Genomic DNA, 16,455 nt, shown 5'->3' with positions numbered 1-16,455 from the left:
TTAGGAGAAAGTGAATTTTTTTTTTTTTTTTTTTGGTCTTTTGAGGGCCAAATCGATAGCATATGGAAGTTCCCAGGCTAGGGGTCAAATTGGAGCTGTAGCTGCTGACCTACACCACAGCCACAGCAATGTGGAATCCAAGCCAAGTCTGCAACCAACGCCACAGCTCACAGCAATGCAGGATCCTTAACCCACTGAGTGAGGCCAGGGATCAAACCTGCATCTCCATGGATATTGATCGGGTTCATTACCACTGAGCCATGATGGGAACTCCCGAAAGTGAACATTGTTAAGGCTCTTGACACTAACCCTCTTCAGAAGACTGCACCAAATTGCATCTTAGCCAATGACACTGTCCGTTTTGTTGTATCTTTGCCAGTATTAAGTATTAATAGTTTTTAAGTTCCTATTTTAATAGGCCAACCATCTCATTAATTTATTAGTGAATTTGGATATTTTCATGTTTATTGGCCCATTTATATACTTATATTTTTAATGAATTATTTCTGTGTCCTTTCCCATTTCTGTGTCCTTTCCCATTCCCTCTGTAGGGGGATAAAGAATTACCGCAAAGTAAAGTAGGAGATAAATATTATCCAGAGATACCACCCAGTATATTGTATATATTTTCCTGGGGATGTCTTCACATATTATAACTTTTAAATTAGAAAGCTTAAACTGTCAGTTAATATTATATTACCAAGATACTATGCTATTCTATAAATATTCTATAAAATACTACTTCGTAGTCTACTTTTTTAACTTGGCCATGTGACTGATTATAGCTGCCTGCTATTTTACTGTATGGTAGGAACTCAGATTTAATCCTTTGGGAAGCCTCAGGTGTGTAGATGGTTTGGAAACTAAAAATATTAGATAACTTTGAGATAGTTAATTGTTTTTATTTTTGACAGATACTAAAGTCAGTTTATTTTAATCTTCTTTGTTTTTTACTTTGACATTTTGCATAACATTGGCTGTCAATTTGAGTAGAAAATTAAGCGATATTCTGGATTTAAAAGAGAATGATATAGTGAAAAAAGTATTGATATTGGAGTCCCGTCTGTTTGAATTTACTCTTATGAACTTGAGCAGGTTACTTTTTCAGTTAATTTCTTTCTTATTTTGACCCTTAAGCATAGGGAGTTCCCTGGCCGCCCAGCAGTTAAGGATTGTCATTATCACTACTATGACTTGGGTTACTGCTGTGGTGTGGGTTTTGTCCTGGCCCAGGAACTTCCACATGCCAGGGCCGTGGCCAAAAAAATAAAATAAAATTCTTAAGCATAAAATCAAATTACAGATTAAGTTTTTTAAAGCTGGTAGAGTTCCCATCATGGCTCAGCAGGAACAAATCTGACTAGCATCCATGAGGGTGTGGGTTCAATCCCTGATCTCCCTCGGTGTCTTGAAGATCAGGCAATGCTGTGAGCTTTGGTGTAGGTTGCAGGTGCCGCTCAGGTCTGACGTTGCTGTAGCTGTGACGTAGGCTGGCAGCTACAGCTCTCTTTGGACCCCTAGCCTGGGAACCTCCCTCTGCCGTGGGTGTGACCCTAAAAAGACCCCAAAAAAAAATCATTTATTGGGTTCTCGTAAACATTGTTATAAGACTGTATTGTAGGTAATGTGTGTTTTATTATTGTCTCTCATCAGAAGACATTACAGTAACTTTCCTGCCAATTAGGAGAGTGCTTCTGTTTTTTCCCTCTTTGGATTGGTAACTTGTTGAGCTCCCCTTATTACTAAAATCAAAGTCATTCTTGAGAGTTATACAGTTAAGATGTCATTAACTAGTAAAGAGTGGGTGCCAAGTAGATGCAAGCTGCCTTTTCTGGAAGTGGAGGTGGGCAAAGGCATTTTCAAAGCATAAATATAAATACAGGTAAAAGTTTATCCTTTTTGGATCTTGTCCTCGCGTTAAAATTCACATGTGAACTTTAACCTCTTACCTCATTTGAGAGAGAATGGTACATCACCTTTGTTAAATACAGCTAGGTTTTAGCTGGAAAGTAGAATGTAATGACAGCAGTTTAGCACATGAGGGAGATAGTTAACCTAGCTAGACCAGGTTGTCGAGACTTGAAGTGACTGAAAGAGTATAATCAGGGAGTTTCTGGTGGCCTAGTGGGTTAAGGGCCCAGTGTTGTCACTTCTGTGGCACAGGTTTGACCCCTGGCCTGGAAATTTTCATGTGCTGCCAGCACAGCCAGAAAAAAAAAGGTATAGTCAAGTTCAGGTTTGTGTCATTGCTGTCCATAGGATAGTGGTTGTTATTTTTTTTTAAGGTCTTGCATCAGTCTTAAGCCATGATTGAGAAGTACATCATCTACATAAGTGATACATTATTGAAGAAGTAAATACTTTGTAGAGGTATTTTAAATTAGTTTTAAATTATTAAGAAAAACATGGGGAGTTCCCGTCGTGGCGCAGTGGTTAACGAATCCGACTAGGAACCATGAGGTTGCGGGTTTGGTCCCTGCCCTTGCTCAGTGGGTTAACGATCCAGCATTGCCGTGAGCTGTGGTGTAGGTCGCAGATGCGGCTCGGATTCTGCGTTGCTGTGGCTCTGGCGTAGGCCGGCGGCTACAGTTCCGATTAGACCCCTAGCCTGGGAACCTCCGTATGCCGCAGGAGCGGTCCAAGAAATAGCAAAAAGACGAAAAAAAAGAAAGAAAAACATGGGAGTTCCCGTTGTGGCGCAGCAGAAAGAAACCCGACTAGGAACCATGAGACTGTGGTTCGATCCCTGGCCTCGCTCAGTGAGTTAAGGATCTGGTGTTGCCATGAGCTGTGTGTAGGTTGCAGACTCGGCTTGGATCCCACATTGCTGTGGCTGTGGTGTAGGCTGGTGGCTACAGCTCCAATTCGACTCCTGTCCTGGGAACTTCCATATGCCGTGGAAGCGGCCCCTTTAAAAAGACCAAAAAAAAAAAAAAAGAAAAAGAAAAGCATTTTAAAGCACTGGGTTTATTCAAGGGAAAGATGGCAATGTATTCATGATATCGATACTACCTGGTTTGGGGAGGCTGGTTCTGCCAGCTTCCATCATGCTTTGGGCAAGTGAAGGTTTTCTAAACACATAGGTAAATAGACAGTTGAGTGAGTACAAGGTAACAGCTGCTGGGATTGTTATTTCACTGTCACTTTCCCTACCTCTTGCTTATCCCTACCCCACCCCCTTTTGTTTTTTACAGCTACCTTCTTTGTGGTTTTTTTCCTTTCTCTTAGAGTTGCACCCATGGCATATGGGAGGCTCCCAGGATAGGGGTCAAATTGGAGCTGTAGCTGCCAGCCAAAATCACAGCAACAGTAGATCCTAGCCACAGCTGCAGCAGCACAATATCCTTAAGCCAGGATCGAGGCCAGGGATCAAACCCACATTCTCATGGATATTAGTTGGGTTTGTAACTTACTGAGCCACAACGGGAACTCCTACAGCTACCTTGTATATAACATTGCTAGTTTGGTGTTCCTTAGCTTAATGTTGCTCACACTGTCTACTGGCTGCCATTTTATTGACCATCTTTTTCTTTTTTTAAAAAAAAACATGTAATTCGGAGTTCCTGTTGTGGCTCAGTGGTAACAAACAACTAGTATCCATGAGGATGCAGGTTCGATCCCTGACCTTGCTCATTGGGTTAAGGGCATGTTGTTGCTGTGAGCTGTGGTGTAGGCCTACAGCTGCAGATGCGATTCAGCCCTTAGCCTAGGAACTTCCATATGTCCCAGGTGCAGCCCTAAAAAAGAAAAAAAAACATATAATTCAAACATCTGCTCATTCCTAGTTCTTGGGGAGATAAATACAAGACTGGCCTCCTTTTTATGTTACTCTGTCCCTGAACAGCTCTACTTAAAAGGCAAATGAGAAGAAAATCATTTAATGTTGCCATCTTTACAGTTTGGGGGAAAATATTCAAAGCTGTTGGCTAAATGTTTTTAAACTATTTGGTATGTTTTATTTCATTTTTTTCATAGTTATCTCAGAGACAAGTTTTGTATAAGTAAAAATATTTTCTCTCTATGCTTTCTTCCATCTTCAGGTGTTGAAAGTAATTGAAGTATGAAGAGAACATAATATCAAGCAGTCATTCAATGACTATAGCCTCTGTCCCTTGGAAACTATAGAATTAGAATTTCTTTTTAGTGTATAAATTGTACCTGGCCTGTACAGCTGTTTCCTACCCACTCTTGTAAACTCTGCTGCTTCCCAACACAACTAGAGTGCAATTTTGGCGTCTTAGGAGGGAAAAACGACAGTTTACAACTGTGGCCCTATTTATTACACAGTCTGTCTTTCATGTCTTAAATTTAGTCTTCACTGTGCCAAGCTAACTGTACCATATAGGACTCTGCTTTTTGTACTTGTTCTATTGTGTTTTTATTTTTAAATCTCACTTTAGGTTACCTAGCTGCTACTGCTTCTTATTTCTCTTTTCTTATTAAAATAATATCCTCCTTATTTTAGGGAAAATGGAACACTTAGATTAAATGTCTTAAATTTTACCACTTACAACACTACATGCCCACAAATTATATCAGATCAGTACTGTACTTTAAAATCCCTTGAAATGACTTCGGAGTTAAAATTATCTGTATCATCTCTGAAGTTCGCTTCTGAAAACTACTCCTTGAGCACTGAAACCTTAAAACTGCCTAACTAGACATTTGAAACTAAGCAAGGCAACTTAATTATCTCATGAAATGCCTGTTGCTGAATTATCTTGAATAGAACTACATTACAATATCAAAAGCAAATATTTTGCTTTTGTTTAAGAAAGTCTGGAAAAGAAATTTCTCTTCCCAGTGCTGCAGTAGTGCACATAGCTTGATGGAATGAAAACACCCTGCTTCATTCTGGTGAGCCTGCTAATTAATATAAGAATTGGACAGTTATGAATTTGTCATCTTAATATAGTGAAATGATCTAAGATATTATAGGAGTAAACAATTTTATATTAGTACTCTATTGGTTATGTAAATTTATAGCCTATGGAAACTGAGGAAAAAATGTGGAAGGACAGGATAAATACCGGATGAATTTATAAATATGTAGGTAAATTTGGTCCGAAATCCCTGAGGTTTTTTTTAACTTGCTCCATTAAGTCGTACAGTATAACTTATTTCTTTAGTCTAGAAATAATCATTTGCAAGTCACTAATAATCCTCAAATGAATTATTTTGTTGGCAGCAGCTGATAATTTTGTAATTAAGTGTACCTGTTTTTGCCACTTCTTCCTCAGATGATTAAACTAAGTCAACAGTTTATTTTAGAAGCTATAAAAGTAATAGAGGAAGAGATTTCAATATTTGCTTCATCAGTGGGAGGGGACTAACTGCAACTATGTTATCAGAAATTTGCGGAGCATGGGGATTTAAGGTTACTCAGCAGAGAAAGTTGGAAAGTTTTGCGTTAGGATCTGGGTGGCAAAATTAACTTTTTGAAAAAGTTTTATATACAGATATTTGTATTAAATTTGGAGCCATAGTCAGAAGACTCAGATCATAATTGGCTTATTTTTCTATTTCCTTAACTATTGTAATTTCCACTTTTATAATAATTTTGATTTAAAAGATAAATTTATTTATTTTTTTAACAGTCAAAAATTCTTGATGTTAATGGTCTGCAACCTTTAAAATGATTGTATTGTTTTTAGGATTGATCAAAAGAAGCACTCCAAAAATTGAGACGAAACCTCGTTGTGCAGCAAGATTGAAGTAGTGCAGTTAACAAAAAAAAAAGTGCTACTGCCTATTTGTGACAATAGTTTTCTAAATGGATAAATATTTGGCTGTATTCACATAGACGTTTACATTTCATTTTCAAATGAAAGCTTGCTTTTTTGGCAATATTCTTAAGTGAGGCAGAAATTCTTTTCTCTTTGAACATGGTAGTTTCATTCTTGTAAGATCTGTCACGGGTATTGGTGCTGTGTAACAAACAGTTGTAACTAGCATGCGGTTCAGAAACACAATGTTAGGGTTTTTTAAGTATCTCAGTGGTTCTTTCCTATTTAATTTCAAACTTCCACAAAATGTACAGAGAATTTCATAAATTTGTTTTCATTGAACTGCTTTTGCTATGTCATTAAACACAGCATTTGCTCTCATAAATGAAAATTTCTGCTCATCTGAAACATCGACACTTATTTCAATTTGCAGTGTCTTTTTTTTTTGACTGAATATATTAATGTTCCTCTGAATGGTATTGATAAAATGGTTCAGAAGAGAAACTCAATGAAATAGAAGTAATATTTATTCATGGTGATCAATTAAATTATTTGCCTAATTTAAAAAAAACTACTGTGCATAACTCAGTTTGACAGGAGGTGACAGAAGAGAATCTGAGTCCACCTGTGGAATATGTTGGTTTCTTTTCAGTGCTTGAAGATATGTTCAGAGATGATTGGTTTGGGAAGGCGCCATATAATTTTAAGTTAACCTGCATGCTGTAAATGTGTTTTATGTTTAAATAAAGAGGAAAATTTTTTTTGAAATGTAATGACTTTCTTAAAACTTACTCAGTGAAATATCAGGTTGATTTTATATGACCAGGTGGCCTTTCTTGACAGAACAGTAACTCATATGTCATTATATTCATGTATATTTTGTTTCCTAACGTATTGTGTGTGCTTTGGACATCAGGTATTACATACTTAGGCTGAAGGATTAAGAGCTAGAGATGAATCCTCAGTCTCAGGTTGTTTTAGTCTACATGGTTCCGTTTATCTGAGCCCAGTGCTTCCTCAGTGGTCATTCAGGTCTAGCTGGAGAAAACCAAAGAAAGACTCTTTCTCAGTTCTGGTGCTGATTGGTTTTTAGTCGTGTGTAGGAGTCGGCGGGGTAGTTAAGGACAGTCCCAGCACCTGTCCCTCAGTTTCCACAGTTACCCACTTGTGGTGTTGTTTCCCCACAGCCTCACGTCACGCCGTCCCTCCTCCTATTTTGAAGCCCTTCCAGACAGCATATGCTTTTACTCATAGATCTTCAGTGTATGTTTTAAATATACCTTAAATACCATTGTCATGCCCCCCCTAACATTTTCTAAATAAAATTTCAGTTTTTGTAAGTAATTTGTTTAAATCAGGACCCAGTTAAACAATGTATATTGCCATAGAGTCTTCCTCCATCTCTCTCAAATTTTTGGCTGTAATTAATTTAACCTGAAGACAGCAGGTTATTTGTCTAATACATTTTCCCAGATTTTACTGATTGCCTCCCTTTGATGACGTTGAACATGTTCCTCTGCCATTTTATTTCCTGTGGATTTGTTTTGGATCCATAGACTTGATCAGATTCAGGTTTGTTGTTTTGTTTTGTTGGAGGAGGGCAGTATTACCTCAGGGGAGGTGGTATTCTCCTCTCAGGTGGCATATAATGTCTAGTTGTCCCTTACTGGGCAAAATGTTAGCCACCATTGATGATTAGCACCTTGATCCAGCCGTTTATTAGGGGTTACAGAAGGGCAATATTCCAATTCAGTCCTTCTTCAGTTTGTTAGCCACAGTAGAGAAATCAGCCTTCATCTGTTTGATTACTCATGGGTATATAGTTTGTATGAGAAAAACAGCATAAATGATTGATACTTTCCCTTTATTTGCAGTGAGTTGCTTTGGAGTTCCCGTTGTGGCTCAGCAGGTTAAGGACCTGACGTTGTCTCTGTGAGGATGTGGGTTCGATTCCTGGCCTCGCTTAGTGTGTTAAGGGTCGGGCATTTTCTCAGGCTGCAGTATACGTCACAGATGCAGCTCAGGTCCACTGTTGACATGGCTGTGGTATAGGTCTGCAGCTGCAGCTCCAATTCAAACCCTGGTATGAGAATGTCATATGCCACAAGTCCGGCCGTAAAAAGAAAAAAAAAGTGGATTTCTTTGCTCCTGTCTTCCATTGGTGACCAGTTACTTGTGTACTTTCCCCCTTGTTTTTGGTTTTTATTATCTGATTGTTATCTTTTTTTTTCACTTGCACCAGCATGGTACAGAAGTTCCCAGGCCGGGGATCAAACCCTCGTCACAGCAGTGACAACACCAAATCCTTAACCACAGGCCACAAGGGAACTCCGGTTATTATCTTCTAAGTGTGCTCTACAAGCCTCCAAAGCATTCTTTCCTGGAGAAGTGTAAATAGAAACAGAACCTGAAGTTTCTCCCCCACACCCTGGTGAAGTATGTCTTACTGAGGCCCCCAGTATGCTGAGCACTTTCAGCTCTCCCCAGCTCAGTAGGCTTAGCAGCATGATGTGTGGATTGATGGGATGTCCAAGTCTCTTCAGACTGTTGTGACAGGTGAGAAGAGTTCACGTGGCCCTGGGGCAAGTGGTACCTGCGTGTTACCTGCCGCATGTGAATGCAGGCTGCTCTGGTCCTCCTGTAATCTGAAAAGAGCACACGGAACTATTTTAGTGGGTGGCTGTGGGAAGGGACGACCTAAGGGTTTCAGAGGCTATTGTGTGGGCTCTGAGGCAGCCTGTATCCCACATGCATGTGGGAGTCATGCCAGTTACAGAGTGGGTCGGGTATTTATACTGACAAGGACCGGTGTCCTCTGATAGGTCACAGCATGTGCACTTGTACTATGAGTGCTGACATATGTGTGTATAGTGTGACCTGCGCTATCCCTGTGGCCCTGTGTGCCTCTTCCATGGTGATGCTTCACATCTCTGGGTGTCAATGTCAAAGGTCCCTTTTCCAACAGCCTTTCCTCAAGATATTTGGGGATTCCCCTTTCTGTAGTGTAGAGACTCTACTCCCTTGCGGGGGCAGGGAAGGGGGATTCTTACAGACTGTACTTGCTGTGTTGTCACGAGGTCGTCTTCATTGGGTGTGTTCTGGGTTGGCAAACTTGGGTACCCCGCAAGGAATCTCGACTATCTTAGAGCAACTGCTCCCTGCTTTCGCGACCTTCATTGCTATTCCAGTGGTAAAAGCTAAATAGTATTCCTGCTGGCTGCCCAGCTGGACCTGCTGTGTTCTCTGAGCCCTGGCGTAACTGTGGATCCAGCCCCTCTTGGCTGCCATCCAGCCCTGCACGTTATCATCATCGTCACCTCTTGGCCTTTATGGGGCAGGGTGCGGGGACAGGATTCTGTCATTTCCACTGCTATCAGCCAATCTAGTTCTAGAACAGCCTCATCTGCCATCAGCCCTGCCTTACAGAGGAGAGCCACTCCTGGACTTTTTACCTTAACGGACCACCAGTGGGTACATGGGTAACATGTACCCCAGGATGTGATGAGGACACTTCCCCCAAAACCATAACCCCAGTCTGATCAGGAGAGAAATAGCAGACAAACCAAATAGAAGGACATTGTATAACACACCTGACCGGGGAGTTCCTGTCATGGCTCATTGGAAACGAATCTGACTAGCATCCATGAGGATACAGGTTCGATCCCTGGCCTCACTCAGTGGGTTAAGGATCCGGTGTTGCTGTAAGCTGTGGTGTGGGTCACAGGCTTGCCTTGGATCCCAAGTTGCTGTGGCTGTGGTGTAGGCCGGCAGCTGCAGCTCTGATTTGACCCCTAGCCTGGGAACCTCCATATGCTGCAGGTGTGGTCCTAAAAAGGCAAAAATTTTTTAAAAATAAAACGTCTGTGAAAAGATGTTCAACATTACTCATTAGAGAAATGCAAATCAAAACCACCTTACACCAGCCAGAATGGCCATCATCAAAAAGTCTACAAACAGTAAGTGCTGGAGCAAATATGGAGGACAAGGGACCTGTTGGTGGGATTGTAAATTGGTGCAACCACCATGGGAAACAGTATGGAAATGCCTCAGAAAACTAAAAATAGAACTACCATTTGATCCAGAAATCCCATTCCTGGGCATCTACCCAGAGAAAACCAGGACTCAAAGACACATATACTCCAATGTTCATTGCAGCACTATATGCAATAACCAAGACATGGAAACAACCTAAGTATCAATCGACAGAGAAGTAGCACATCAAGAAGATGTGGTACATATACACAATAGAATATTAGCCATTAAAAGGAACGAAATAACGGCATTTTTAGCAACATGGATGGACCTAGAAATTACCGTGGTAAGTGAAGTCAGACAGATAGCAACATCAAATGCCTTCACTGACGTGTAATATGAAAAAAAGACACAATGAACTTTGCAGAACAGATACTCACAGACTTTGAAAAACTTACGGTTTCCAAAGGAGATAGTTCGGGGGGTGGGGGATGCACTGGGGTTATGGGATGGAAATCCTATAAAATTGGATTGTGATGATCACTGTACAACTATAAATGGAATAAATTCATTGAGTAATCATAATTTAAAAATCACATGTACAAAAAAATATATATATATATCTGAGCAGGACTCTTCGCAAGTGTCAAGGTCATGGAAAACCAAGAAAGACAAACCTGGAGTTCCCGTCGTGGCGCAGTGGTTAACAAATCTGACTAGGAACCATGAGGTTGCGGGTTCAGTCCCTGCCCTTGCTCAGTGGGTTAAGGATCCGGCGTTGCGGTGAGCTGTGGTGTAGGTTGCAGACGCGGCTCGGATCCCGCGTTGCTGTGGCTCTGGCGTAGGCCGGTGGCTACAGCTCCAATTCAACCCCTAGCCTGGGAACCTCCATATGCCACCAGAGCAGCCCAAGAAATGGCAACAACAACAACAACAACAAAAAGACAAAAAAAAAAAAGACAAACCTGAGGAGACTCAGGGGACCTAACTAAGTACCAAGCGGGGTCCTGGATTAGACCCTGCAACCATAAAAAGGCATGAGTAGAAAAGCTGGTGAAGTCTGCTAACAGTCCTGTGCCAGTTAGGGTCTTAGTTTTGACAAATGTGCAGTGGTGACGTGAGATGGGCCCATTAGGAGAAACTGGGTGAAGGGTGTGAGATTTCCCTGCACTCCCTTTGCAGCTTAGAAGGGCGCCAAAGGAAAAGGTTCATCTCCTAACTTGTAAGGCATAAAGCCACAAAGAACAACAGAGGAGACACCAGCAGTGACATTTTGGGGACCTGGAAAGCAAAAGTCAGCAGACCCTGGACACCTGAATCTTGTGGGGAGTCGTATCTAGTGTTCACTTCCGCAGCATACATGCTAAAAATTGGAACAAAACAGAAAAGATTAGCATGGGCCCTGCACAAGGATGACATGTAAATTCGTGAAGGGTTCCACATTCTTAAATGTTTGCCTGAATTCAAAGTTATATGTTTAGAGGGAGTTCCTGTTGTGGTGCATCAAAAATGAATATCTCCGTGAGGATATGTGTTCCATACCTGGCCTTGTTCAGTGGGTGAAGGATCTGTCTGGCTTTGCTGTGACTGTGGTGTAGGCTGGCAGCTGAAGCTCCGATTCGATCCCTGACCTGGGAACTTCCATGTGCCATGGCCCTAAAAAGCAAAAAATATACATAGAGAGGGCACGTCTGAAGGATTTGTTTATTTTAAATTGAGCCTTCATAATCACTGACATTATGTGAAAACAAGTCCACAGTTCTTAAACTGAAATGAGTCCTTGAAAGTACTGCTTGCTTCATCAAATGAATAATGCTTCCAAACTTTGACGATTTAGAAGAGAAGTGGGTCTTAATTGTGGAAAAATACACATAAAATTTACCATCTTAATCTTTTTTTCTATTTTGGCCGCTCCATGGCATATGGAGTTCTCAGGGATCAGATCCAAGCCCCAGTTTCAACCTACATAGCAGTTGTGGCAATGCCAGATCCTTTAACCCTCTGTACCGGGCTGGGGATCAAACCTGCCTCCTGGCACTGCAGAGATGCCGCCAATCCCATTGCGCCAGAGTGGGAACCCCAATCTTAATTGTTTTTAAGGGTACATACAGTTCAGCAATGTTGGAAGAAAATTTTGGTTTTTTTTAATGTACGCAGCAGTTAGTTTAGGACTGGAAGTATTTGTGTCATGATCTACACCAAAATATTTAATGTTTTTCAGTTTACATTAGCTTGACTGATGCTAACGAACATTTTTAACTTTTGGATGTTTCCGCTGTAGGTAAAACCAGCACCTGTGACAGCTATTTAAAACATTCAAGAAATTAATTTTTGTCACCCACTTAGTTAAGAGCCATTGGAAATGAAAAATCAGAGCACTGTGGCTAAATCTGAAAAATTCCAAATAAGTGCCCATTGTTCCTTGAGAGAGAGACAAGACATCACCAGAATGAGCTCCAGAAAACACCCACGTTACCATCTTGGATAAATTACTTTCCCGCAAAATAAAAAGTTAGGCACACAGCTTTTCTATACAATAACTGGAATTGTGCACAGGCCCCCTCCATGCTGTTCTGAAAATGAACTTTTGTTTTAATGCAGATGTAGGCGAATTAGAATGAACAAAAGGCTCCCATTTGAAGGCTGAAAACATTCAACTGAAAATGAAAAGTGAATTTCTCTTCTGTCAGACAGAAGACCAGCTGGAGTGGTTTTGCAGGGGGCCAATTGGGGGCAACCTAAAGCCTCCTTGCAAGTGGCTGCCCACTTTCCAGACCTTCCAGGTGCCAGTGTCAAGGGTCCCCACATGGACCCTCTGCAGGAATAAACCAGAAGCAGCCAAGCTCCCTCTCTGGGTGGAAAGGGCCAGCTTCTCCCTGCACCTACTGCTGTAACCATGTGCTCATCCCAAGGTCTGAGCCACCTGCTGCAGAGGGGTTTTGTGTTTGTTTTTGGCTGCGCCCACAACATACAAAAGTTCCCAGGGCCAGGGATCGAACTCATGCCACAACAGCGACCTGAGCCACAGTAGTGACAACACCAGATCCTTAACCTACTGCACCACAGAACTCCCCACATCCTTTTTCTAAAAATTTATTTTATTATAGTTGATTTACAATGTGTTTATTTCTGCTGTACAGCAAAGTGATTCAGTTATACATATTTTTCATTATGGTTTATCATAGAATGTTGAATATAGTTCCCTGTACTAGACAGTGGGACCTTTTTTATCCATTCTGTATATAATAGTTTGCTTCTACGTATATAATAGTTTACATATTGTTAATCTCAAACTCCCAGTCCATCCCTCCCCTACTCCCTTCCCCCTTGACAACCACAAATTCGCTCTCTGTGAGTCTGTTTCTGTTTTGTAGATGAGTTCGTTTGTGCCCTATTTTAGATTCCACATACGGGTCATACCACATGGTATTTGTCTTTCTCCGAGTTCTTCACTTAGTGCAATCATCTCTAGTTACATCTCTGTTGCTGCAGACCCTTTAACCAAACTTTCACCAGAGAGGGAGGAGAGCTGATGAAAAGATGCTTGGTTATCAGGAATGTTCAGGTCCTGAGGAAGGGAGGGAGAGGGGAGAGTTAGAGAGAGAGGGAGGGGAGTTGCTGTTGTGGCTCAGTGGTTAACAAGGCTGACTAGCATCCATGAAGACACGGGTTTGATCCCTGGCCTCACTCAGTGGGTTAAGGACTAGGCGTTGCCATGAGTTGTGGTGTACGGCACAGATGTGGCTCATATCCCGAGTTGCTGTGGCTATGGCGTAGGCCAGCAGCAACAGCTCCAATTCAGCCCCTAGCCTGGGAACCTCCCTATGCTGTGGGTGTGGCCCTAAAAAGACAGAAGACAAAAAAAGAGGAAGGAAGAGAGGAGGGAAGGAAGGGAAGGGAGGGAGGGAAAGAAAGGGAAAAAGAGAAAGAAAAGGGAAGGTTAAGGTTCTGATTCCTGAGCCTGGACGCAGAGGCAGAGCCATCAAAGAGCCTTCTTACGCCACCCCCACCCCCCACACAGCAGAGGCTGAAATCACTCCAACGTACAACAATAGCTCCATTGAGAACTCTGCAGCAGGCAGCTCCACCATTGCGTCTTCAATGGCTGCAGGCACTGCTCCCAGCCCAGAATGATCCACCTCTGCCCCTCCAATTCAGGCTTTATTCTCCACTCTTTATCTCCATCCCTTTCTCCCAGCGGATTCCTTCATCCAACCCCTGAACTTGGATGTCCCCATTGCTCTTCTGGCAATTCTTGGTTATCAGGAATGTTGAGGTCCCGAGGAAGGGACTTCAACATTCCTGATAACCAAGCATCTTCTGAGATGTACCCTCATGGTTTTTTTTCTTTATGCCTTTTTTTTTTTTTTTTTTGGTCATACATAACCATGCAGCATATGCAAGTTCCTGGGCCAGGAGTTAAAATGGAGCCACAGCTGCAACCTATGCTACAGTTGTGGCAGTGCTGGATCCTTTAACCCACTCCACCTGGCCAGGGATTGAACTCTGAGCTGCAGTCGGATTCCTTTTTTTCTTTTTTCTTTTTTTTTAGCTTTTTAGGGCTGCACCTGAGGCATGTGGAAGTTCCCAGGCCAGGGATCGAATCAGAGCTACAGCTGCCAGCCTACGCCACAGCCACAGCCACAGCAACGTGGGATGGGAGCCGCATCTGTGACCCACACCACAGCTCACAGCAACTCTGGGTCCTTAACCAACTGAGTGAGGCCAGGGATCGAACCCGAGTCCTCGTGGATCCTAGTCAGGTTCATTACTGCTGAACCATGACAGGAACTGCCTGCAGTCATATTCTTAACCCACTGCACCATGATGGGAACTCTTCCCTCACGATTTTAATTTAACTGTTATCTATGCTGATAAATATGATATCTGCTTTCCTAACCCCAATCTCTCCCATAAATTTCTTTTTTATTTTTTGGCCACACCCCTGGCATACAGAAGTTCCCTGGCCAGGGATTGAACTTGTGCCACAGCAGCGACCACAGCCTTGATAGGACCAGATCCTTAACCTACTAATCCACCAGGGAAGTCCTCCCATAACTTTCTGTCTTACATATTGAACTGCTTGCAGGCCTTATGCACTTGAAGACCCACAGACACCTGCAGTTCAACACATCCAAAATTGAATTAAAAAAAAAAAAACAGACATTATGTGTGTAAATGAAGTCCATAATTTCTTACTTGGAATCCTTTGGGGACAAATGTTGTATGAAATTTTGAGTTTTTCAGAATTAATTATTTTTGCTGCAAAAAGCTTTATTATTTCCACTTGGTCCAAGACTTGGGAGAGGGCTCCAGTGTGGTTAAAAAGGTAACTGTGGCTGCAGAGAGGGGCTTTTGGCAAAAGCCCAGGCACCAGAGGGGCTCCTCAAAGGCCACTGGGTTCCAGAGGCTCCCAGTCGTGCGTGAAGGGGAGCCTTTCAAAGAGGCACTCGCCTAGCCCACCCTGGGGACCCAACAGCTTGCGGAGATGGGTCAGGTGGTCGCCCATCTTCTTGGGGAGCCTCCCCTCCTCATCCAGGAAGTGGCTCTCCAGGAAGTCACAGAGATGGGGGTCTGCACAGGCAGACGCAGGGTGTGCGGATCCAGAAGGGCCTGGTTCAGGTAATTCTCCAAGAGAATGGCAGCTTCCATAGTGTCCTGGGTTTTACTCCACTCATCTTGAGATGGCTCCTGCACATCCTGGAAGAGGGCACAGCCACTGCTCTGGTTTTGCATTTTCAAGGACGCTCCTCGCCCTCGAGCTTCCCCTGGGCAAATTCACTGAAAGAGTGGCTCACGCCCTTCATCACAGTCGAAACAGAAGCCCAGAGAGAGGTAAATATGGGAGTCCCACAGATGCATGTTGATCAGGCAGTTGACGCCAGCCTCCACCTTGGGGGGAATAATTCTGATGAATCTGGGAGCTCATGGTTGATAGGTGATAAGGAGTTAAGCTCAAAAAAGGGAGTTGGTTGGTCCCGGAGACCGAGGATAGCTGAGTGGTTAATTCCAAAGGTTGCAGCTGGAAAAAAGGCTGGAGGGTAGTTGGAGGCTGGAGCCAGGGGCATCCCTGGGTCTGTTCCATCCAAACAGAGTTGAAGCAAGAGTCAGATCAGCGGAACTGCTGAGCACACTGCTGAGTTTTTCAGAATTTAGAAAAGGTAATACGGGAGTTCCCATCGTGGCACAGTGGAAACGAATCCTACTAGGAACCATGAGGTTGCATGTTCAATCTCTGGCCTCGCTCAGTGGGTTGATGATCCGGCGTTGCCGTGAGCTGTGGCACATAGGTTGCAGACGCGGTTCGGATCCCACGTTGCTGTGGCTCTGGCGTAGGCCAGTGGCTGCAGCTCCGATTCGACCCCTGGCCTGGGAACCTCCATATGCCGCGGGAGCGGCCCAAGAAATGGCAAAAAAAGCAAACAAAAAAAGATAATATGTAGTATGTAAATAGCAGGCCCATTGAGGTCTAGGCCAGCACCTTGTTAACAAACATGGTTTTTCTCTTCAGCAAAATAGACCTCTGTTCACATTCGGTGGAATATATACAAAGACTAAAAAAAAGTCTCATGTCAGCCAGGGCCATGTTTTGTTATCAAAAGAATTGCACCAAAATTCCCATTGTGGCTCAGTGGTAATGAATCCGACTGGTATCCATGAGAATGCAGATTTAATCCCTGGCCCAGCTCAGTGGGTTAAGCATCCAGCGTTACTATGAGTCATGGTCACAGACTCAGCTTGTATGTGGTGTTGCTGT

At 42.8% G+C, this 16,455-nt stretch overlaps 1 protein-coding gene, 1 non-coding gene and 1 pseudogene across 3 annotated transcripts in view; 2 read left to right on the top strand and 1 right to left on the bottom strand.

The window, feature by feature from the left end:
- KIF5B (kinesin family member 5B) overlaps positions 1 to 6,494 on the top strand; it is a 55,716-nt gene extending 49,222 nt beyond the window's left edge. The window contains exons 26-27 of one of the 2 annotated variants that reach the window (XR_007131154.1): positions 4,041 to 4,857; positions 5,655 to 6,494. The gene's annotated coding sequence lies outside the window, so the exon portion shown is untranslated. Of the gene's footprint in view, positions 1 to 4,040 lie in introns of both variants that reach the window. The other variant, XM_047754589.1, reaches the window with a different exon arrangement.
- Positions 6,495 to 11,037: 4,543 nt separating this feature from the next.
- Positions 11,038 to 11,145, top strand: LOC125113103 (U6 spliceosomal RNA). The gene has a single exon (XR_007131334.1). It is a non-coding gene; the product is annotated as a U6 spliceosomal RNA (small nuclear RNA).
- Positions 11,146 to 14,975: 3,830 nt separating this feature from the next.
- Positions 14,976 to 15,890, bottom strand: LOC125112743 (ferritin light chain-like; annotated as a pseudogene).
- Positions 15,891 to 16,455: the final 565 nt, after the last annotated feature.

The sequence above is a fragment of the Phacochoerus africanus genome, chromosome 12 (genome assembly GCF_016906955.1).
Source record: "Phacochoerus africanus isolate WHEZ1 chromosome 12, ROS_Pafr_v1, whole genome shotgun sequence".
Taxonomy (NCBI): domain Eukaryota; kingdom Metazoa; phylum Chordata; class Mammalia; order Artiodactyla; family Suidae; genus Phacochoerus; species Phacochoerus africanus.
This window is presented reverse-complemented; position numbering and strand designations above follow the sequence as displayed.